The following is a 24378-nucleotide window of genomic DNA, read 5'->3' as shown; positions in this document are numbered from 1 at the left end:
ACTTTTTTGTGAAGTTCGGCCGAACCCGTCGAACACGAACATCCAGGTGTCCGGTCAACTCTATTTAAGACCACTTGAAAAATTGTGAAAAATCATATTTTACATTGTTGGATCTTAACAAGGTTCCAAGTACAACTTCAACATACAACAAGAAGGAATGAGAGCATTCAATTAATTGAAAATAACGATTAAACTGAAACAGGCTGTTTTTCAGCTGATCCTAATTTTAGTACCACATGCCTTTAAAAGGCCAAATCTGTGCAAAGATGTGGTATCATTGTCATTTTCTATCAGGTAGTCACATGTTGTGAATTTGGCAAAGGCAAAAAAACTCTCCCTTTTTTAACGTGGTCGGGTTGTTGAGCTGCATAAGCAGGGTCTCTTACAGCGCGCCATCGCTGCTGAGGTGGGATGCAGTAAGACAGTAATTTGGAATTTCTTAAATGATCCTGAGGGTTATGGAACAAAAAAGTCAAGTGGAAGACCCCAAAAAATTTCATCAGCACTGAGCCGGAGGATCCAATTGGCTGTCCGTTAAGACGCTAGACGATCCTTAACCTAAATTAAGGCCCTTACTGGTGCTGACTGCAGCCCTATAACCATCAGATGGCATTTGAGACTGAAGGGCTTCAAAAACAAAAAACGTCTTCAAAGACCTCTTCTCCTTGAACACCACAGAACTGCTCATTTGGACTTTGCAAGAGAGCATAAAACATGGGACATTCAAGGGTGGAAGAAAGTTTTATTCTCTGATGAGAAAAAAATTTAACCTTGATGGTCATGAGGGTTTCCAACGTTACTGGCATGACAAGCAGATCCCACCTGAGATGTTTTCTACGCGCCACAGTGGAGGGGGCGCCATATAGGTCTGGGGTGCATTTTCCTTCAGTGGAACAATGGAGCTTCAGGAAGTGCAGGGGTGTCAAACGTCCGCTGGCTATGTCCAGATGTTGCAGAGAGCATTCCTCATGACTGAGGGCCCTCGTCTTTGTGGTAACGACTGGGTTTTTCAACAGGACAACACTACAGTACACAATGCCCACAGGACAAGGGACTTCTTGCAGGAGAATAACATCACTCTTTTGGCCCATCCTGCGTGTTCCCCTGATCTAAATCTAATTGAGAACCTTTGGGGATGGATGGCAAGGGAAATTTACAAAAATGGACAACGGTTCCAGACAGTAGATGGCCTTCGTGCGGCCGTCTTCACCACTTGGAGAAATGTTCCCACTCACCTCATGGAAACTATTGCATCAAGCATGCCGAAACGAATTTTGGAAGTGATAAACAATAACGGCGGAGCTACTCATTACTGAGTTTATGTTTGGAAGTTGGATTTCTGTTTTGGAGGTTTTTTTTTTTTTTTTTGGGAGGTATGGTTCTAAACTTTTGATCAGCTGAAAAACAGCCTGTTTCAGTTTATTTGTTGTTTTTATTAAATTGAATGCTCAAAAAATGTTTTGTCTCACTCCCATTTCTTCTTGTTGCATGTTGAAGATCTACTTGGAGCCTTGTTAAGATCCAGCCATGCTAAATATGATTTTTTGCCATTTTTCAAGTGGTCTTAAACTTTTGATCAGGACTGTATATCACACCCAAAAAATTGTGAATCTCACCCCAAAATGTAACAGACAAAGTTGTGAAATGACATAAAATAAAATGCGTACAAATAAAAAAATAACTTTATTTATGAGGTGGAGGTCCATATGGATTAGGAGTTTGAGGAGGTGGTGGACGTAGTGGTGTAGGTGGAAGCAGCTGTGGAGGAGGACAAGGGAGCCAACACTGGTTTTTGGTTTTAATATATATATTTTTATTGATTAGGGTACACTCCAAAAGAGTTTAAAATATCCAAAATACAAGAATGAGCAATTGCGCTGTAGTATAACAATGGCTGGTTAAGGGCGGTATGCATGTCTATTCTGCACAAGGTACGGACAAGTCCCGTGGGATCCATGTCTGGTTCATTTTAATGAATGTGAGCTTGTCCACTTTGGCTGTGGACAGACGGCTGCACTTGTCTGTGATAACGCCGCCTGCCATGCTAAACACAGGTTCAGATAATACACTGGCTGCAGGGCAGGCCAGCACCTCCAAGGCGTAAAGGGCAAAATGTGCCCAATTTTGAGATCCAGAAGTTGACGGGGGCAGACCCATCATTCAGTACGTGTAGGCGTGTGCACACATACTGCTCCACCATGTTGGTGAAATACTACCTCCTGCTAAGATGTTCCATATCATCTGGTGGTGCTGGTTGTTGTGGCGTGCTGACAAAGCTTTTCCACATTTCGGCCATGCTAAACGTGCCTTCTGAGGTGCTGGCGGTGCCCCAGCTGCTTTGGCGACCTCCTCTTCCTCTTCCTTTGCCTTGTGCTTCCACTGTGCCCCGAGCTGTCAGGTGGGAATGCCAGCAGCAGCGCATCTACCAGCGTGCGCTTGTAGTCATGCATCTTACGATCACACTCCAGTGAGGGAATTAAGGACGGTATGTTGTCCTTGTAATGGGGATCCAGCAGCGTGGCCACCCAGTAAACAGCACAAGTTAGAATGTGGGCAACTCAGCGGTTGTTGCGGAGACACTGCAGCATGTAATCGCTCATGTGTGCCAGACTGCCAAGAAGCAACAAAAAGCTGTCCTCTGTGGGAGGTGTATTATCTGTGTCCTCTGTATCCCCCCAGCCACGCACCAGTGATGGCCATGAGCTGCTCTGGGTGCCACCCTGCTGTGAACAAGGTTACTCCTCCTCCTCATCCTCCACCTCGTCCTCGTCATCCTCCAGAACTGTGACCTGGCAGGACAATTGTGTACCTGGCATTTGTGGGTCGTTTGTGGGTGCTCATCCTCTTCCATCATTGCCAGCAGTGTTTTTTCAAGGAGGCATAGAAGTGGCATAGTAACACTGAGAACAGAGTTTTCAACACTGTCCATGTTGGTGGAGTACTCGAAACAGCACAACAAGGAACACAGGTCTCGCATGGAGGCCCAGTCATTGGTGGTGAAATGGTGCCATTCCGCAGAGCGACTCTGCTGCAGCTGAAACTCCACTATCACCTGCTGCTGCTTGCACAGTCTGGCCAGCATGTGCAAGGTGGATTTCCACCTTTTTGGCACGTCGCATATTCGGCTTTTAGCGGGAAGGCCGAAGCTACGCTGAAGCGCCGACAGGCGAGCAGCAGCAGGGTGAGAACGCCAAAAGCACACTCAGATGGCCCGCACTTTTTGCAGCAGCTCTGACATATCGGGGTAATTTGTAAGAAATCTCTGCACCACCAAATTCAACACATGCGCCAGGCAAGGGATGTGCATCAAACCGGCTAGTCCCAGAGCTGCTACAAGATTTCGGCCATTATCGCACATTACCAGGCCATGCTTGAGGCTCACTGGCACCAAACACTCATCTGTCTGTCATTCAAGGTCCGTCCACAGATCCTGCACGGTGTGGGGTTTGTCCCCCAAACGTTTTAAAACTGCCTGCTGTTGTTTACCCCTGGCTGTGCTGAAGTTGGTGCTGAAGGTGTTACGCTGACCGGATGAGGAGAAGTAGAGGATGAGGAAGTGGAGTAGGAAGAGGAAGCAACAGGAGGCAAACTAAAGCGCCCTGTAATCCTCTGTGGTGGAAGGACATGTGCCAAACTGCTATCCGCCTCAGGCCCAGCCGCCACTGCATTTACCCAGTGTGCTGTTATGGAGATATAACGTCCCTGACCATGCTTACTTGTTCACGTATCCGTAGTCAGGTGCACCTTGCACAGATGATGTTGTGCAGTGCACACCTGATTTTGTCCCCCACTTGGTTGTCCAGGGAAGGGACGGCTCGCCTGGAAAAGTACTGGCGGCTGGGCACGACGTACTGTGGGACAGCCACCGCCATAAGGCCTTTAAATCTATCCGTCTCCACCTGACGCAATTCAAATGCCAGTAATTTAGAAATGCTGGCATTCAGGGCCAGGGATCGTGGGTGGTTAGGGGGTATTTCCTCTTCCTCTCCAGTGGTTGGGAGATGGAGAGCTAAACGCTTCTGTTGGACATTGTGGAGATGCTTGGTGACCCAGGTGGTGGTGTTGCTGGCAGATCCTCTGTTTCCGGGGTGGCAGGTGGCACTGTCACTCCAGGTGGATGAAGAGGCCGAGACTGCAGCAGAAGAGGAAGCAGGAGGAACCAGAGACTTTTCTTAGTTTTTGAGGTGTCTACTCCAATGCAGCATGTGCTTAGCACTTAAATGCCTGGTCATGCAGGTTGTGATCAGGTTGAGAACGTTTATGCCTCGCTTCAGGCTCTGATTGCACATCGTGCAAACCACTCGTGTCTTGTTGTCAGCACATTGTATGAAGAACTGCCACGCCAGGGAACTCATTGGAGCTGGCTTTGGTGTGCTCAGTCCCTTGCTGCGGTGGGCAGTAGCAGAAGTACCCCGCTTTTGCACCCTGCTCCCTCTTTTGCTGTGCTTGTGGCTCTGTGCAACCACCGCTTCTTCCTCCGAACTACACAGGTCACTCGCATAAACTTGATTCCATGTAGGGTTGAGGACCTCATCGTCCTCCACATCATCTTCCACCCAGTCTTTACCCATGCCCTCCTTGTCAGTCTGCACACTTTCAAAAGCCCCAGCAGTTGGCACCTGTGTTTTGTCATCATCCGAGACGTGCTGCGATGGTCCTCCCATGTACTCATCTAGAAACATAAGTGGTTGGGCATCGGTGCACTCAATCTCTTCCACTTCTGGGGCAGGGCTAGGTGGATGTCCCTGGGAAACCCTGCTAACAGAGTCATCAAAAAGCTTGGCTGATTTGCAAGGGGGTGAGGTGAATGACTGATGGACATCGGCTGTAGGTGCCAACTCTGATCTTTCAGCAAAAGACTGGGTGGGAGACAATGAGAAGGAGCTGGAGGCACTGTCAGCAATCAAATCTACTATCGCCTGTACTTGCTCTGGCCTCACCATTCGTAGAACCGCATTTGGCCCGATAAAATACTGCTGCAGGTTCTGTCGAGGGGATGTGTATTGGTCGATTGATGAGGGAGCAGAGGAGAGGTGACATTGTGGTACCCCTGTCCTCGGTTCCGCACGGGGGCTTACACACTAATTGAGTTGTGAGTAGGGATGAGCGAACTCGAACTGTATAGTTCGGGTTCGTACTGAATTTTGGGGTGTCCGTGACACGGACCCGAACCCGGACATTTTCGTAAAAGTCCGGGTTCGGTGTTCGTCGCTTTCTTGGCGCTTTTGTGACGCTTTCTTGGCGCTTTTTGAAAGGCTGCAAAGCAGCCAATCAACAAGCGTCATACTACTTGCCCCAAGAGGCCGTCACAGCCATGCCTGTGATTGGCCAGAGCACCATGTGACCCAGCCTCTATTTAAGCTGGAGTCACATAGCGCCGCCCGTCACTCTGCTCTGATTAGCGTAGGGAGAGGTTGCGGCTGCGACAGTAGGGCGAGATTAGACAGATTAACTCCTCCAAAGGACTTGATTAATCGATCGATCTGCAGCTGTGCATCATTGAGCTGCTGAAATTCAATTGCTCACTGTTTTTAGGCTGCCCAGACCGTTGTCAGTCACTTTTTTCTGGGGTGATCGGCGGCCATTTTGTGTCTTGTGCGGTGCTGCGACCAAGTGCATCCAAGCTGCGACCAAGTGCATTTAACCCTCAATGGTGTGGTTGTTTTTTGGCTAAAGTCTACATCAGGGTGAAGCTGTCACACCAAGTGCATTTAACCAGCAATAGTCTGTTTATTTTTTGGCCTTATACTACATCAGGGGCAAGCTGCGTCTGTCACCAAGTGCATTTAACCTTCAATGGTGTGGTTGTTTTTTGGCTAAAGCCTACATCAGGGTGAAGCTGTCACACCAAGTGCATTTAACCAGCAATAGTCTGTTCATTTTTTAGCCATATACTACATCAGGGGCAAGCTGCGCCCGTCACCAAGTGCATTTAACCCTCAGTAGTGTGGTTGGTCAAGCTGTCACACCAAGTGCATTTAACCAGCAATAGTGTGGTTATTTTTTGGCCATATCCCAGTCTAATTCTGTCACTAAATCCATACCGGTCACCCAGCGCCTAAATACTAGGCCTCAAATTTATATCCCGCTAAATCTGTTGTTACCGCTGTCCTGTTGTGGATGGGCAAGTTATTTAGTGTCCGCCAAAGCACATTTTTTGTTCTGGGTTGAAATACAATTCCCAATTTAGCAATTTCATAATTTAGTGGTTTCTGCTATATCAGAGCTATTTGAAATCTATCCCTAAAAGGGTATATAATATTCAAGGTGCACATAGGGTCATTCAGAATAACTTCACACACACGCTACTGTGCATTTCCAAGTCTAATTCTGTCACTAAATCCATACCGGTCACCCAGCGCCTAAATAGTAGGCCTCAAATTTATATCCCGCTAAATCTGTCGTTACCGCTGTCCTGTTGTGGATGGGCAAGTTATTTAGTGTCCGCCAAAGCACATTTTTTGTTCTGGGTTGAAATACAATTCCCAATTTAGCAATTTCATAATTTAGTGGTTTCTGCTATATCAGAGCTATTTGAAATCTATCCCTAAAAGGGTATATAATATTCAAGGTGCACATAGGGTCATTCAGAATAACTTCACACACACGCTACTGTGCATTTCCAAGTCTAATTCTGTCACTAAATCCATACCGGTCACCCAGCGCCTAAATACTAGGCCTCAAATTTATATCCCGCTGAATTTGAATACAATACATTGGGCCAAATAATATTTTTGTTGTTGTGGTGAACCATAACAATGAGGAAAACATCTAGTAAGGGACGCGGACGTGGACATGGTCGTGGTGGTGTTAGTGGACCCTCTGGTGCTGGGAGAGGACGTGGCCGTTCTGCCACATCCACACGTCCTAGTGTACCAACTACCTCAGGTCCCAGTAGCCGCCAGAATTTACAGCGATATATGGTGGGGCCCAATGCCGTTCTAAGGATGGTAAGGCCTGAGCAGGTACAGGCATTAGTCAATTGGGTGGCCGACAGTGGATCCAGCACGTTCACATTATCTCCCACCCAGTCTTCTGCAGAAAGCGCACAGATGGCGCCTGAAAACCAACCCCATCAGTCTGTCACATCACCCCCATGCATATCAGGGAAACTGTCTGAGCCTCAAGTTATGCAGCAGTCTCTTATGCTGTTTGAAGACTCTGCTGGCAGGGTTTCCCAAGGGCATCCACCTAGCCCTTCCCCAGCGGTGGAAGACATAGACTGCACTGACGCACAACCACTTATGTTTCCTGATGATGAGGACATGGGAATACCACCTCAGCATGTCTCTGATGATGACGAAACACAGGTGCCAACTGTTGCGTCTTTCTGCAGTGTGCAGACTGAACAGGAGGTCAGGGATCAAGACTGGGTGGAAGACGATGCAGGGGACGATGAGGTCCTAGACCCCACATGGAATGAAGGTCGTGCCACTGACTTTCACAGTTCGGAGGAAGAGGCAGTGGTGAGACCGAGCCAACAGCGTAGCAAAAGAGGGAGCAGTGGGCAAAAGCAGAACACCCGCCGCCAAGAGACTCCGCCTGCTACTGACCGCCGCCATTTGGGACCGAGCACCCCAAAGGCAGCTTCAAGGAGTTCCCTGGCATGGCACTTCTTCAAACAATGTGCTGACGACAAGACCCGAGTGGTTTGCACGCTGTGCCATCAAAGCCTGAAGCGAGGCATTAACGTTCTGAACCTGAGCACAACCTGCATGACCAGGCACCTGCATGCAAAGCATGAACTGCAGTGGAGTAAACACCTTAAAACCAAGGAAGTCACTCAGGCTCCCCCTGCTACCTCTTCTGCTGCTGCCGCCTCGGCCGATTCTGCTGCTGCCGCCTCGGCCTCTTCCTCCGCCTCTGGAGGAACGTTGGCACCTGCCGCCCAGCAAACAGGGGATGTACCACCAACACCACCACCACCTCCGTCACCAAGCGTCTCAACCATGTCACACGCCAGCGTTCAGCTCTCCATCTCACAAACATTTGAGAGAAAGCGTAAATTCCCACCTAGCCACCCTCGATCCCTGGCCCTGAATGCCAGCATTTCTAAACTACTGGCCTATGAAATGCTGTCATTTAGGCTGGTGGACACAGACAGCTTCAAACAGCTCATGTCGCTTGCTGTCCCACAGTATGTTGTTCCCAGCCGCCACTACTTCTCCAAGAGAGCCGTGCCTTCCCTGCACAACCAAGTATCCGATAAAATCAAGTGTGCACTGCGCAACGCCATCTGTAGCAAGGTCCACCTAACCACAGATACGTGGAGCAGTAAGCACGGCCAGGGACGCTATATCTCCCTAACTGCACACTGGGTAAATGTAGTGGCAGCTGGGCCCCAGGGGGAGAGCTGTTTAGCGCACGTCCTTCCGCCGCCAAGGATCGCAGGGCAACATTCTTTGCCTCCTGTTGCCACCTCCTCCTTCTCGGCTTCCTCCTCCTCTTCTTCCACCTGCTCATCCAGTCAGCCACACACCTTCACCACCAACTTCAGCACAGCCCGGGGTATACGTCAGCAGGCCATTCTGAAACTCATATGTTTGGGGGACAGGCCCCACACCGCACAGGAGTTGTGGCGTGGTATAGAACAACAGACCGACGAGTGGTTGCTGCCGGTGAGCCTCAAGCCCGGCCTGGTGGTGTGTGATAATGGGCGAAATCTCGTTGCAGCTCTGGGACTAGCCAATTTGACGCACATCCCTTGCTTGGCGCATGTGCTGAATTTGGTGGTGCAGAAGTTCATTCACAACTACCCCGACATGTCAGAGCTGCTGCATAAAGTGCGGGCCGTCTGTTCGCGCTTCCGGCGTTCACATCCTGCTGCTGCTCGTCTGTCTGCGCTACAGCGTAACTTCGGCCTTCCCGCTCACCGCCTCATATGCGACGTGCCCACCAGGTGGAACTCCACCTTGCACATGCTGGACAGACTGTGCGAGCAGCAGCAGGCCATAGTGGAGTTTCAGCTGCAGCACGCACGGGTCAGTCGCACTACAGAACAGCACCACTTCACCACCAATGACTGGGCCTCCATGCGAGACCTGTGTGCCCTGTTGCGCTGTTTCGAGTACTCCACCAACATGGCCAGTGGCGATGACGCCGTTATCAGCGTTACAATACCACTTCTATGTCTCCTTGAGAAAACACTTAGGGCGATGATGGAAGAGGAGGTGGCCCAGGAGGAGGAGGAGGAGGAGGAAGAGGGGTCATTTTTAGCACTTTCAGGCCAGTCTCTTCGAAGTGACTCAGAGGGAGGTTTTTGGCAACAGCAGAGGCCAGGTACAAATGTGGCCAGCCAGGGCCCACTACTGGAGGACGAGGAGGACGAGGATGAGGAGGAGGTGGAGGAGGATGAGGATGAAGCATGATCACAGCGGGGTGGCACCCAACGCAGCTCGGGTCCATCACTGGTGCGTGGCTGGGGGGAAAGGCAGGACAATGACGATACGCCTCCCACAGAGGACAGCTTGTCCTTACCCCTGGGCAGCCTGGCACACATGAGCGACTACATGCTGCAGTGCCTGCGCAACGACAGCAGAGTTGCCCACATTTTAACCTGTGCGGACTACTGGGTTGCCACCCTGCTGGATCCACGCTACAAAGACAATGTGCCCACCTTACTTCCTGCACTGGAGCGTGATAGGAAGATGCGCGAGTACAAGCGCACGTTGGTAGACGCGCTACTGAGAGCATTCCCAAATGTCACAGGGGAACAAGTGGAAGCCCAAGGCCAAGGCAGAGGAGGAGCAAGAGGTCGCCAAGGCAGCTGTGTCACGGCCAGCTCCTCTGAGGGCAGGGTTAGCATGGCAGAGATGTGGAAAACTTTTGTCAACACGCCACAGCTAACTGCACCACCACCTGATACGCAACGTGTTAGCAGGAGGCAACATTTCACTAACATGGTGGAACAGTACGTGTGCACACCCCTCCACGTACTGACCGATGGTTCGGCCCCATTCAACTTCTGGGTCTCTAAATTGTCCACGTGGCCAGAGCTAGCCTTTCATGCCTTGGAGGTGCTGGCCTGCCCGGCGGCCAGCGTTTTGTCTGAACGTGTATTCAGCACGGCAGGGGGCGTCATTACAGACAAACGCAGCCGCCTGTCTACAGCCAATGTGGACAAGCTGACGTTCATAAAAATGAACTAGGCATGGATCCCACAGGAGCTGTCCGTCCCTTGTCCAGATTAGACATTAACTACCTCCCCTTAACCATATATTATTGGACTCCAGGGCACTTCCTCATTCAATCTATTTTTATTTTCATTTTACCATTATATTGCGAGGCTACCCAAAGTTGAATGAACCTCTCCTCTGTCTGGGTGCCGGGGCCTAAATATATGCCAATGGACTGTTCCAATGTTGGGTGACGTGAAGCCTGATTCTCTGCTATGACATGAAGCCTGATTCTCTGCTATGACATGAAGACTGATTCTCTGCTGACATGAAGCCAGATTGTCTGTTACGGGACCTCTCTCCTCTGCCTGGGTGCTGGGCCTAAATTTATGACAATGGATTGTTGCAGTGGTGGCTGACGTTAAGCCTGATTCTCTGCTATGACATGCAGACTGATTCTCTGCTGACATGAAGCCAGATCCTCTTTTACGGGAACTCTTTTTTATTAGAAAAATACAAAACTTAACAGACAAGAAAAAACAAGACAAAACAGAACAGCTTCTCAGCTGGCCCAGCCTCACTCATACTCACATTCATACCAACACCCTATAAAAACTATATACAAACTATATACAAATGCTAAAAAAGAAATGAAACTTACTTAGCCGGTTCAGCTGTAAAACCCAAAAAAGAAAAACTTGACTACTCGTCAATAAAACAGAAACGCAAATAAGACAAATAAAACAATAATAACAATAATAATAATACAAAACAAACAATTTTTATTTTTTTTATTTTTTTTCCATCACCAATTTATTTATTTTTTAATTATTTTTTTATTTTAATTAATATAACACATAAAGCAAAACAAATCTCACCTCGCTAATCTAGCCCTAACCCCCACTACCTACTCCATCACCCTTCACCCAAGGCTGACCTCCGCCTCACGTCTCTCTCGTGTCCGCATAGTCCGAGGCCAGCCCTACCTCCACCACCCACATCTAGCCCCTCGCCCCATGTCCACCCATGTCCGCATAGTCCAGGGCTAGATGCAGGCCTCCCACTTCAATACACACATAAAACACTTAAAAGCACAAATAAAAGACCCCTTCCCTCACCCACCCAACCTAACTAGCCCCAACTCATTCTATCCTAATAAACAACATAACTATTTAACACACACACTGCAAAATATTTTAATATACAGAACTACCCGAAGGCCCAAGCTCGGTCTCTGTAAGCCTTTCTTCAAAGCTCAACATCCCACAAAACAAAAATCTACGGTGAAAGCATCAGCCCACCACCAGGAAACGTATGACTAGGCTAGGGTACGCTAAAAGCAAAGCCTCTCCAGAGGAGAGAGGCCCTACTGGTACCCAGTCTCTCATACTCCAAAGAACGCACCTTCACCAGGTCACCCAGAATGTTCCTACATACCACGTCTACTGGGAGGACTTTCTGCTGCGTTGAAACTAAGCACCGTGCATTCCACGTGTAGAACCTAACCACTATACTGACTAAAAAACATGTGCACAGGTCCCTTCTACCAATGTCTCTGAGCACTCCATAAGCCCACTCCGCATAGGAGAGGCTGGCTAGCCTAGGCCAGCCAATGGAAGCTTCCACCTGTTGGTAAACCTCTGTATTAAAGGGACACTGAATCAGGAAGTGATCCATACTTTCCAGTATGGAGCCACACTCCTCCCGGGGACAACCCCTTTCATCAGAGTTCCTGTATTTCAAGTTGTCCCTCACATACAGCCTCCCGTGAAAGCAGCGCCAAGCCAAGTCCCAAAACTTCAAGGGGATCCTTGCAGAATTTAGCAACTGTAACCCCTTGTCTAGATCCCGGCTTGGGCAATCCCTGAGGGCCAGGGGCTTCTGGAAGTGGGACAACAAGACCCTCTCGTCAAGGGACCTCCTTGACAGAGTCCTGATCTCCCTCACCTCCAAACCCCACCGGCGGATCACCTTCAGAATCGGGGTGACGTAAGTCGGAAGATATCCGTGAGGCGTACGCAAGTCCTTCACTTGCCCTCCTGTCTCCCATTCCTGGAAGAAAGGCCGAAACCACCCCCAGCAGGAGACTACCCACGGAGAAGCCCTCTCCATCCAGAGGTTCACCAGATTCGCTTTAACAAAGGTGTTTACAAGAAACACCACGGGGTTGACCATAGATAACCCCCCTAGTCTCCTCATGCGGTAAGTCACTTCTCTCTTGATCAGGTTCAGTCTATTCCCCCATAAGAGCTGGAAGAAAAGACTATAAACCCGAGTCCAGAGAGGCTCTGGCAAGATACACACGCTACCCAAATAGATAAGCAAAGGGAGTAAGTAGGCCTTGATCAGGTTTACCCTTTCCCTGAGGGTCAAAGACCAACCCTTCCACTGGTCGACCTTCTGAGCGGCGATCCTAAGCCTGTCGTCCCAATTTTGAGTGGGATAGTCCCCATGGCCAAAATGGATGCCTAGGACTTTGGCTGACGACTTGGGCCCTGGGAGGGTGTCCGGGAGATCAAAAACTGGATCACCCCCTCCCAGCCAGAGAATCTCACACTTATCCCGATTGATCATGGACCCGGATGCCTCCGAGTAGCGATCCACTTCAGACATCACGTACTCCGCCTCCCCTCTCGAGGATACGAAAATGGTGACATCGTCAGCGTACGCTACTACCCTCAGAGTGGCTTCCGGCGCCGTCCGATCCATCCCGACTCCCGCCAACGGTCCACGATCGATCCGCTTAAGAAAGGGATCAATCGCGAACACGTATAAAAGTGGGCTCAAAGGACAACCCTGGCGGACGCCAGACCCAACCTCAAAAGAGCAGCCAGACCAACCGTTCACAAGCGGGAAACTCTCTGCCCCTGCATACAAGATCTTTAACCAATCGACAAACCCCCCCGGCAGGCCATACTTCAGAAGGACCGACCAGAGGTACTCATGGTTCACCCAATCAAACGCCTTTGCTTGATCTAAGGACAGCATGTACCCCCTCAAGTAGCCTGCTCTACTCTGCTCCACTGCCTCTCGGACACCGAGTACAGCACTAAAAGTGCTGCGGCCTGGAACCGAGCAATGCTGGGCCACCGAAAGGAGTTGGGGTGCAAATTTTACCAGCCTATTAAAAAGTATCTTGGCCAGAATCTTTCTGTCCGTATTAAGAAGTGCTATGGGACGCCAGTTCTCAATACGGCTCGGATCTTTACCCTTTGATAGAAGGATCAGAGCTGACCTCCTCATTGACCGAGGCAGAGTGCCCGAGGATAAACACTCATTGAATACCTCAGTCAAGAGGGGACATAAAGAGTCCTTAAAGGTCTTATAAAACTCAGATGTTAAGCCATCCGGGCCTGGCGACTTCTTCAGAGCTAACCCTTCCACCGCCAGGATAACTTCCTCCTTCCTGATCTCTTCTACCAAACCGTCAAAAGAGAGGTGAGCTCCTGACTCAGGGGTGACCCCAGCCAGGAAAGCCGACATCTTGTCCCGATCCAGATCCCTCCTCCCCAAGAGGCACGAGTAAAAGGATCTAACGACTTCCAGGATCCCTGATCTGGACCTGCTCAGAGATCCCGTACTATCGACCAGTCCTGTTATTAACTTACTCTTCACTGACATCTTACAATTTCTGTAGGGGTCGGGCGAGCGGTACCTCCCAAAGTCCCTCTCAAAAACTAAAGATGTGTGCCTATCATACTGGCACCTCTTGAGCAAATGATTTCACCCTGGAGATATCCTCGCGGCTACCACCAGTCGAGACCAGATGCTCGAGTTTCCTCCTCAGACCCTGATACAGGCGGTACCTGTCCAGGGACCTGAGGCTCGAGAGCCGGCAGGAAGAACCTTGCAGCCCGATCTTTGAATATCTCCCACCACTCTGACTTAGTATCACAGAGATCCAGTAAAGGTACCTGACTCTGAAGGAAGTCCTCAAAGGATTGTCTCACCTCCGCTTCCACCAAGACACCCGAATTCAGCTTCCAATAACCTCTTCCCATTTGGGGGGATTCTGAAATATTCAGAGAAAACATAATCAAACAGTGATCGGAGAATTCCACCTCCACAACCCTTAAGGGCGAAAAGGTAGCCTCCTCCTTCAAATAAAACCTATCTATTCTAGACCTTACCTGACTACCTCTATAGAAAGTGAAACCCCCGTGGCCTGGGGTATGCCTAATGTGGACATCCTCCAGACGAGCCTCACTAGCTACTCTATTCAGAAAAATACTATCATAAGTCAGCTGGTTTCTGGTGCCTCCCCTGTCTTGGGGCCTTGTGACAGTATTAAAGTCCCCACCAAAAACCACCTGCCGGCTTGTAAAAAGGAAAGGCTTAATCCTCATAAAGAGACATTTCCTGTCCCACCTGGACTGGGGCCCGTAGATATTAATCAGGCGCAGTTCCTGTCCCTTCATGAGGACATCCAAGATCAAACACCTCCCCATTTCTAATTCAATTACTCGTCGGCATTCTACCGGTGCGGTAAAAAGGACCGCCACTCCGCTATACGGCTCAGCCGCAAGAGACCAGTAGGAGGGCCCTGGTCTCCACTCCCTCTTGGCTTTATAAATCGCTGCCAAATCTGGCAGCCTGGTCTCTTGCAAAAACAAAATGTCAGCTTCAACACGGCTGAGAAAATCGAAGGCTGTGAAACGAGCCGCATCCGACTTAATGCTGGCGACATTAATGGTCGCCAGAGTCAGCAGAGCGGGTACCGCCATAAAGAGTAGTTAAATTAGACGGCCTTCTTCCCATCCTTCTCCCCCCTCCCGGGGCTGCCTTCTAGAGCAGCACGACCTCTCTTGAGGGAGATAGTGGTATCCATCTCTGCCACCACCACCTCCCTCTGCGCACCACTCCTGGCTTTCTCAGTCTCAGGGCCCGGTTTTGCCACCCCTCCTGAGGACCTTGCATCCCCACCAGAGGGGGGCGCGGGGCCCCCTGAAGGCCCTCCCTCCTTCGCCCCCGGCCCCTCACCTTCAACCCCCTCCTCAGCAGAGGAGGCAGAGGTCTCATCCAAGATGAGGTACCGGTTGGAGAGCTCCAGAGGGGAGCCGGTTACACCTTCCCTGGCAACTTTGGTCGGGCTAGATCTTCTTTTAGTACGCCGTTTCCGTCTACTTTGGGACTCTGCCCCACTACCCTCTGCAGAACTTTCGTAGTGCGAGGACAGAGTCTCTTCGGCCCGGTCCAGTCTCTCAATCTCCTCCTCCAGCTCGCTGCCCCCTAGGGTCTCGGATTCAGGAGGGGCAGTCGTTTGGGAAGGAGCGGGCATCACCCCAGGACGAGGTTCCTCCCCCTCCCTCTCCGCCTGACGCCTCTCTCTCCGCCTCTGCCGGGACGGGTTGTTCCGGTTCCTCACTGACCCCTTAACTCCACTGCCTTTGCCAGTACCCGCCTCAGCCGAATGGACCTCCCGGCCCGCTCCTGCATGAGCTCGGGCCGCATTGGCCTCAGAGAGAGGACAGCGACTGAAGGGGTGCCCGAGCTCCCCACACAGGTTGCATCTAATCTCCTCACAAGATGCAGCAAGATGACCAGTCCCCCCACACAACGCGCACTTCTGCACTTGGCAGCTGGCGCTGAAGTGTGTGGGGCTGCCGCACTTGTGACAGAGCTTAGGCTGCCCCCTGTAGAAAACCAAGATCCTGTCTCGGCCGATAAAGGCAGATGATGGAATGTGGGAAACTGTACTGCCCAGACGCCTAAGCTTGATATTAAACGTCCAGGCACCCGACCAAATGCCAAACTCGTCCAGGTTTTTAGCTGGTATTCCCTGGACCTCTCCGTACCTTCCCAGCCAGGTCATGATGTCAATACAAGAGAGCGACTCGTTACGGGTCAGAACGGTCACTCTCTTGACCTCACTCTGGCGGGTTATCGCTTTTGCAACGAAACCACGCCAGTCCGGCATGTTCTTCACCAGCTCATATCTGGACCAGAAGAGCTCAAGCCCCTCCGGCCGGACAAAGCTGATGTCAAACTCCTTGGAGCCAAAAGGATGGATCAAGGCAAAGATGTCAGTAGCCTTGAAACCCATCCCAAGCAGGAGCTCCACTACCCTCTTTCTAGTAGGGCAAGCTTCATCGCCACTCCACTTGAGACAGACCACATTCCGTCTGGCTCCAGGGCCGGTTGTGGGTGAAGACCAGGTGGTCTCGCCCCCGTTCTGTTCTCGGAAGGTCCGAACGCCATGTCTGTTGAACCAGAATGAACAATCCACCTTCTCTCCCTCTACGGAAAAGGAGCTCTCCCCCTTTTTGAGGGCCTCCAACAGTCGCCGCTGCAAGTCACCATTACCAGGCCCTGAGAGTGAGGAAGCCAAAGAGGCCAGCCCCTCCCCCCCTACGGCCGCAGCCACACTGGCATAACTTCTGCCAGGCGCCACGGACGCAGGAGGGGCAGCAGAACCGGCTCCCCCCCTCTACTTGCCTCAACTGTCGCACCGGATCCCTCTGAGGGGGCCACACGGGGGGACCCCGCCACTTTTCCAGCAGCAGGGCAACCCCCCGCATTCACCCCCCCATCGGGACCCGGAGCGACCCCTAAACTAACACCCCCTCCATGACCCTTTTGGGTGACCACTTTTTCAGTAGTCACCTTTACAGGGACTAGCTCAATCACATCGGACCCCATACACACTGCTGGGCCAGCTGACACTTTATTTACATCATTTACATTGCTTTTATTTATATCGTCACTTTTAACCTTTTTACCCCTCTTATCCTTCCCTCTGCTACCACCTGCCCCACACAGAACCTGGGCACTGGTGGTCACTACCCCCACCTCCCCTGCGCTTGATTCAGCGCTGGGGGCAGAGGCAGAAGCGGAGGGAATGACACCAGTGGCCACATAGGCGGCCATGGAGGAGGGGGAGACACATCCCCTCCTCCTAACAGTTGTTCTTCTTAAAAGCGCCGTGCCGTGGCACCACTGTGCTCAGCAAGCCGATGCCCTTCACTCCTAAATTGTCCTTTAGGAGCGCTCTTAATCTCATCCAGGGACACACCGACAGACACGTCCCCCGGCCCGCCCACCACCCCCGCAGCACCGCTCTCCGCCACCAACACTGCGGCGCAGGAGGGCGGAGCAACGGGCACTACCGGAGCAGCGGGACCGGAGGAGAAAACAGGGAAACCTGGAGCCTTCTTTATGGGAGAGAGGGGAGGAGCGCCGGCCACGGCAGTCGCCCCCACCACGTCACTCCGCCGCAGGTCCACCACACACCCATTCAGTGTGTTTAGGACCGCGGCGGGGACGGGCGGGGTCAGCCGCGTCATCGGAAAGCCCCCCCCACCCTCCGAACTCGCCGCCCTCAATGCCTGCGTGTTGGACTTTTCAGTCCCTCCTTCTCTGGGGCCGCCCCCACTACTGCAAGTGAGGACGGCGTCCTCCGCCATCTTGGACACCTCGTGTTTTTTCTCCCCACTCCCGTCGCCCTGGTCCCACAGCAGAGACCGGGGCTGGGAGGATGGTGGGGGTTGCAATCCAAGCAGCCTTTTCAGCCTGCCCGGATTGCTGGGGGTGAGAAACATACACATATCTCACCTCCACTCTGCTTTTCTCTTTCTTCTTTTTTCCCTTCTTTTTTTCTTTTCAATATCTTCATCCTCATCTGGAAGTTCTTCTCCAAACAAAAAACTGCCTTCATGGAGCCGGGGTGACTCCAAGCGTTTAATCTCAGCCATGAGCCCTCCCCCGACTCCACTACTTCCACTTTCAAATTCATCCTCTGAGCTTGTGAGAGGCAGGCACACCTGTTCAGCTGTGATCCCAGTGTCCATGGCCTGCTCCTCTTTCTCTGTCTTTCTCTCTGCCTTTTTCTCTGCCTCTGGTTCTTCCTCATCGTCTGGGGGGTCAGCCATTTGCAGACTTCCCTGGGCCATGATGAAAAATCTTTCCTCGTTTTTTAGTTTTTCTTGGAAGGGACCACTACTTTCCAGTATAATTGCCCTCCTTGCTTCCATTTCTTTTATCTTTTCTTTTAGGACCTTTATCCTTTCTGATATCTCAGGTCTTTTATTTTTTGAAGCCTTGTACGCCTTTACTCTTTCCAGCTTAATGTCGCTTCTGAGCTTTTTTAAGGCTTTGCCAGCGTCTTCATATTCCCTGAGGTAGGCCGCAATACGGGAGCTGTACATGGAGACCGATTCCTGGGGCCTTTTGATGCTCCAGTCAGTCTCCATCCTCCCTGGCCCACCCCAAGGAACACTCCGCTCACCTGCAGGGTTACCATCCACCCTCCCGGACTTGCTGGTGGTCTTCACAGCTCCGCTCCCAGGGGCTGCAGGGGACACCACAGCATGACCCCTGCTCGATCTTCTGACCGCTGAGACGGATGATGGTGCAGAGGCCGGTAACTCGCCTCCCCTACCTCCCGCCGGCCTACCCCGGGAAGCAGGATCCTGGGTCCCAACTGGAGACATAGCTCCAGGCCTCCACCAACTCCCTAAGGAGAGGCAGGGCCTGGGCTGGGGAGAGGTGCTGAAAACTCCCCGCAAGCCTGGAGCTCCTCCTGGGAAGCAGATGTTAGAAAACTCCCCAGAGAGGCCCACACTGGAAGTTCCAGGAGCTCAGTGGAAACACCTCCTCACTCTGTGGCTGCAGGAACCAGACACGCCCCAGTCTGATTCTCTGTTACGGGACCTCTCTCCTCTGCCTGGGTGCTGGGCCTAAATTTATGAAAATGGACTGTTGCAGTGGTGGGTGACGTGAAGCCTGATTCTCTGCTATGATATGAAGACTGATTCTCTGCTGACATGAAGCCAGATCCTCTGTTACGGGACCTCTCTCCTCTGCCTGGGTGCTGGGCCTAAATATCTGACAATGGACTGTTGCAGTGGTGGGTGACGTGAAGCCTCATTCTCTGCTATGACATGCAGACTAATTTTCTGCTGACATGAAGCCAGATTGTCTGTTACGGGACCTCTCTCCTCTGCCTGGGTGCTGGGCCTAAATTTATGAAAATGGACTCTTACAGTGGTGGGTGACGTGAAGCCTGATTCTCTGCTATGACATGAAGACTGATTCTCTGCTATGACATGAAGACTGATTCTCTGCTGACATGAAGCCAGATTGTCTGTTACGGGACCTCTCTCCTCTGCCTGGGTGCTGGGCCTAAATTTATGAAAATGGACTCTTACAGTGGTGGGTGACGTGAAGCCTGATTCTCTGCTATGACATGAAGACTGATTCTCTGCTGACATGAAGCCAGATTCGTCTGTTACGGGACCTCTCTCCTCTGCCTGGGTGCCGGGGCCTAAATATCTGAGAATGGACTGTTCCAGTGGTGGGTGACGGGAAGCCAGATTCTCTGCTATGGGACCTCTCTCCAATTGATTTTGGTTAATTTTTATTTATTTAATTTTTATTTTAATTCATTTCCCTATCCACATTTGTTTGCAGGGGATTTACCTACATGTTGCTGCCTTTTGCAGCCCTCTAGCCCTTTCCTGGGCTGTTTTACAGCCGTTTTAGTGCCGAAAAGTTCGGGTCCCCATTGACTTCAATGGGGTTCGGGTTCGGGACGAAGTTCGGATCGGGTTCGGATCCCGAACCCGAACATTTTCGGGAAGTTCGGCCGAACTTCTCGAACCCGAACATCCAGGTGTTCGCTCAACTCTAGTTGTGAGCACCGGTGTGGAGCATTCACGACCTTGCACCACCTCCTTATTTATTTCACAATGGGGTTTATACATGTAAGTAGAGTTGAGCGGACACCTGGATGTTCGGGTTCGACGGGTTCAGCCGAACTTCGGAAAAAAGTTTGAGTTCGGTACCCGAACCCCATTGAAGTCAATGGGGACCCAGACTTTTGAGCACTTAAATGGCTGTAAAAATGTCATGGAAAGGGCTAGAGGACTGCAAATGTTGTCAAAATGTGGTTAAGAGCACTGCAAGTACTCTGCAAACAGATGTGGATAGTGAAATGACACAAAATAACATAAAATACGGAAAAATAAAAAGTAATAATCTTGATCTAGGAGGACCAGATCCATGTGAAGTAGGAGGTTGAGGAGGCGATGGATGTGGCGGTGTAGGTGAGAGTAGCGGTGGAGGAGGAGGAGGTAGCCTACACTGCTTTTTGTTTTAAAATTTATTTTTTTAAATTAGGGTACACCCCAAAACATTGGGAAATACAGACGTGGACAAAATTGTTGGTACCCTTTGGTCAATGAAAGAAAAAGTCACAATGGTCACAGAAATAACTTTAATCTGACAAAAGTAATAATAAATTAAAATTCTATAAATGTTAACCAATGAAAGTCAGACATTGTTTTTCAACCATGCTTCAACAGAATTATGTAAAAAAATAAACTCATGAAACAGGCATGGACAAAAATGATGGTACCCCTAACTTAATATTTTGTTGCGCAACCTTTTGAGGCAATCACTGCAATCAAACGCTTCCTGTAACTGTCAATGAGACATCTGCACCTCCCAGCAGGTATTTTGGCCCACTCCTCATGAGCAAACTGCTCCAGTTGTGTCCGGTTTGAAGGGTGCCTTTTCCAGACTGCATGTTTCAGCTCCTTCCAAAGATGCTCAATAGGATTGAGGTCAGGGCTCATAGAAGGCCACTTTAGAATAGTCCAATTTTTTCCTCTTAGCCATTCTTGGGTGTTTTTAGCGGTGTGTTTTGGGTCATTGTCCTGTTGCAAGACCCATGACCTGCGACTGAGACCAAGCTTTCTGACACTGGCTAGTACATTTCTCTCTAGAATTCCTTGATAGTCTTGAGATTTCATTGTACCCTGCACAGATTCAAGACACCCTGTGCCAGACGCAGCAAAGCAGCCCCAGAACATAACAGAGCCTCCTCCATGTTTCACAGTAGGGACAGTGTTCTTTTCTTGATATGCTTCATTTTTTCGTCTGTGAACATACAGCTGATGTGCCTTGGCAAAAACTTCGATTTTTGTCTCATCTGTCCACAGGACATTCTCCCAGAAGCTTTGTGGCTTGTCAACATGTAGTTTGGCATATTCCAGTCTTGCTTTTTTATGATTCGTTTTCAACAATGGTGTCCTCCTTGGTCGTCTCCCATGTAGTCCACTTTGGCTCAAACAACGACGGATGGTGCGATCTGACACTGATGTTCCTTGAGCATGAAGTTCACCTTGAATCTCTTTAGAAGTCTTTCTAGGCTCTTTTGTTACCATTCGGATTATCCGTCTCTTAGATTTGTCATCAATTTTCCTCCTGCGGCCACGTCCAGGGAGGTTGGCTACAGTCCCATGGATCTTAAACTTATGAATAATATGTGCAACTGTACTCACAGGAACATCTAGTTGCTTGGAGATGGTCTTATAGCCTTTACCTTTAACATGCTTGTCTATAATTTTCTTTCTGATCTCTTGAGACAGCTCTTTCCTTTGCTTCCTCTGGTCCATGTCGAGTGTGGTACACACCATATCACCAAACAACACAGTGATTACCTGGAGCCATATATATAGGCCCAATGGCTGATTACAAGGTTGTAGACACCTGTGATGCTAATTAGTGGACACACCTTGAATTAACATGTCCCTTTGGTCACATTATGTTCTGTGTTTTCTAGGGGTACCATCATTTTTGTCCATGCCTGTTTCATGAGTTTATTTTTTTACATAATTCTGTTGAAGCATGGTTGAAAAACAATGTCTGACTTTCATTGGTTAACATTTATAGAATTTTAATTTATTATTACTTTTGTCAGATTAAAGTTATTTCTGTGACCATTGTGACTTTTTCTTTCATTGACCAAAGGGTACCAACAATTTTGTCCACGTCTGTATAACCCTCCAGTCGTGCTAAACACACGTTCAGACAATACACTGGCTGCAGGGCAGGCCAGCACCTCCAAGGCAGGCCAGCAGGGCAAGCTCAGGCCATGTGCCCAAATTGGAGATCCAGAAGTTGCAGGGGCTGACCCCTGTCAGTTAGTTTGTGTAGGCATGTGCATATTTACTGCCCCACCATGTTGCACATCCCCGTGATGTTCACGATCCAATTTGATATCTGCTCTATCAACTTTTGATGTTCTTTTATGCGCCTACTATGGTGATTACGGGTGACGGGGAATCAGGGTTCCAGTCCGGAGAGGGAGCGTGAGAAAAAGAGACCAAATTTAAGGGAGATAAATTTATTTTAAAAATTGGGGATTGAGAAGAAATGTGGAAAAAGCTATTGAGGCGCAAATGTGCGACAAATTACAGAAGCCCTAATGTGTGCCAAAAGAGTCAAACGGAATTGTGGGAAAAGCTATTGAGGCGCAAATGTTGGCCAAAAGAGTATAGCGGAAATGTGGGACAACTTCTTTACATTTATGCATTGAATCAAAGGAGGTGGCGCACATCAATTAAAGAAGCATTTCAGAAATTTTATTCCCCGTCACCTATGCAGAGCAGGGTTTTATTCACATCTAAAATTGTATAATGTCAACCCAAGAATATAACAGAAAAATTAAAAAAAATTAATTAAACTGTCTATTTGGTAGAGCAAGGGTCTATGACAGAAAACAATTGTTTGTTGTCACCCGAAAATGTAAAATAAAAATTATTGAAATTTATTAAGCTGTCAACTAGGTAGAGGAGGGGTATATTATACCCAAAAACATACACTTTTTTTTAAATTTATTTATTTACCTGTCTACTCGGTATAGCAGTGGTGCATCACACCAAAAAAATGCTGAATTTCATTAGAAAATGTAACTGACAGTTATTTATTTTTTTTCTTAACCGGCCTGCTAGGTATAGCAGTGGTACATCACACCCAAAAATTGGTGAATTTTACCATAAAATGTAACAGACAAATTGTTTTATTGTTTAACCTGTTTACTAGGTATAGCAGTGGTACTTCACACCCAAAATTGTTGAATTTCAACTGAAAATGTAACAATTTTTTTTTTTGGGGTTAACCGGCCTACTAGGTATAGCAGTGGTACTATACACCCAAAAATTTGTTAAATTCATTAGAAATTGTTAATGACATTTTTTTTCCCACCGGTATATTAGGTATAGCAGTGGTACTATACACCCAAATATTGGTGAATTTCACCCAAAAATGTAACTGACAATTTTTTTATTTTTTTTAAATGACCTACTAGCTATAGCAGTGGTACTATACACCCAGAAATTGGTGAATTTTACCATAAAATGTAAAAAGTAGTGAAATTATCTAAAATATAACACGTCTTCACCCCTGACTTCCTTGTTGGTCTGCACACTTTCAAAAGCCCCAGCAGTTGGCACCTGTGGGGTATATCTCACACAGTCTGAACCAGTGTAGGCCTGAATTCAATATTTCTTTGCCCAAAATGGCTGTATTTCAACTGGCTGTATTTCAAATCCCTTAATCAAACCTCTGTATGTAGAGGGAGTATCTCACAGGGCATGAACCAGTGTAGACCTGAATTAAATATTTATTTTCCCAAAATGGCTGTATTTCAAATGGCTGTATTTCAAATGTCTAAATCAAACCCCTGTATGTAGAGGGGGTATCTCACAGGGCCTGAACCAGTGTAGGGCTAAATTCAATATTGGTGCTCCAAATGGCGGTATTTCAAATCTCTGAATCTAACCCAAAGGAATTAAAAGTGTATCTCACAATGGCATCTGCATTAAAGGCTGGCAACAATTTTTTGGCCCAAACGAGTGTTTGTTTAACAACTTAATTTGACAGCAGTATATAAGCTTGTAATTTCACACGTGCTGATGCTGCAAGGCCTGACAATAGTGTTTTTTGTCAAAAAAGTGTGTTTTTAAAACGCCAGAAAATGATGGTTGAATTTCTAGTTTAAATTACACACTGACTAATCCAGATGTTGTAGATTGCCAAAAAAAGTGTTTTTTTTTGTAACAGAATATGAAAGCTGTATATATTAAACTTGATTTAACACTTGCAGATCAGGAAAATACTGTTTAAAAAAAAAAAAGAAAGTGTGTCTTTCAAACCCCAGAAAATGATGGGTGTATTTCTAGCTTAAATTGCACACTGACTAATCCAGATGTTGTAGTTTGCCAAAAAATGGTGATTTGCAATGTCCCAAAAGCTCAGATGCAGTGCTGGTGCACTGAGCTTGCTTAAAATGGCCGCCGCCGCAGTCCACCTAACTAACAGAATTAAAAGTTTTTGTTTTTTTTTGGTCATTGAGCTCAGGGCAGGGTAAAACGATTGTGCCCTGCACCCACACAAATATTTCTCTGTAGATCGCCGAGTTAGATTCTCTCCTATTCTCTCCCTGAAACAAGTCCAGCATCATCCTCTCCCTGCACTATTA

This window comes from Bufo gargarizans, chromosome 4 (genome assembly GCF_014858855.1).
Source record: "Bufo gargarizans isolate SCDJY-AF-19 chromosome 4, ASM1485885v1, whole genome shotgun sequence".
In the NCBI taxonomy this organism is placed as follows: Eukaryota; Metazoa; Chordata; class Amphibia; order Anura; family Bufonidae; genus Bufo; species Bufo gargarizans.
Note: the sequence above shows the minus strand (reverse complement) of the source record.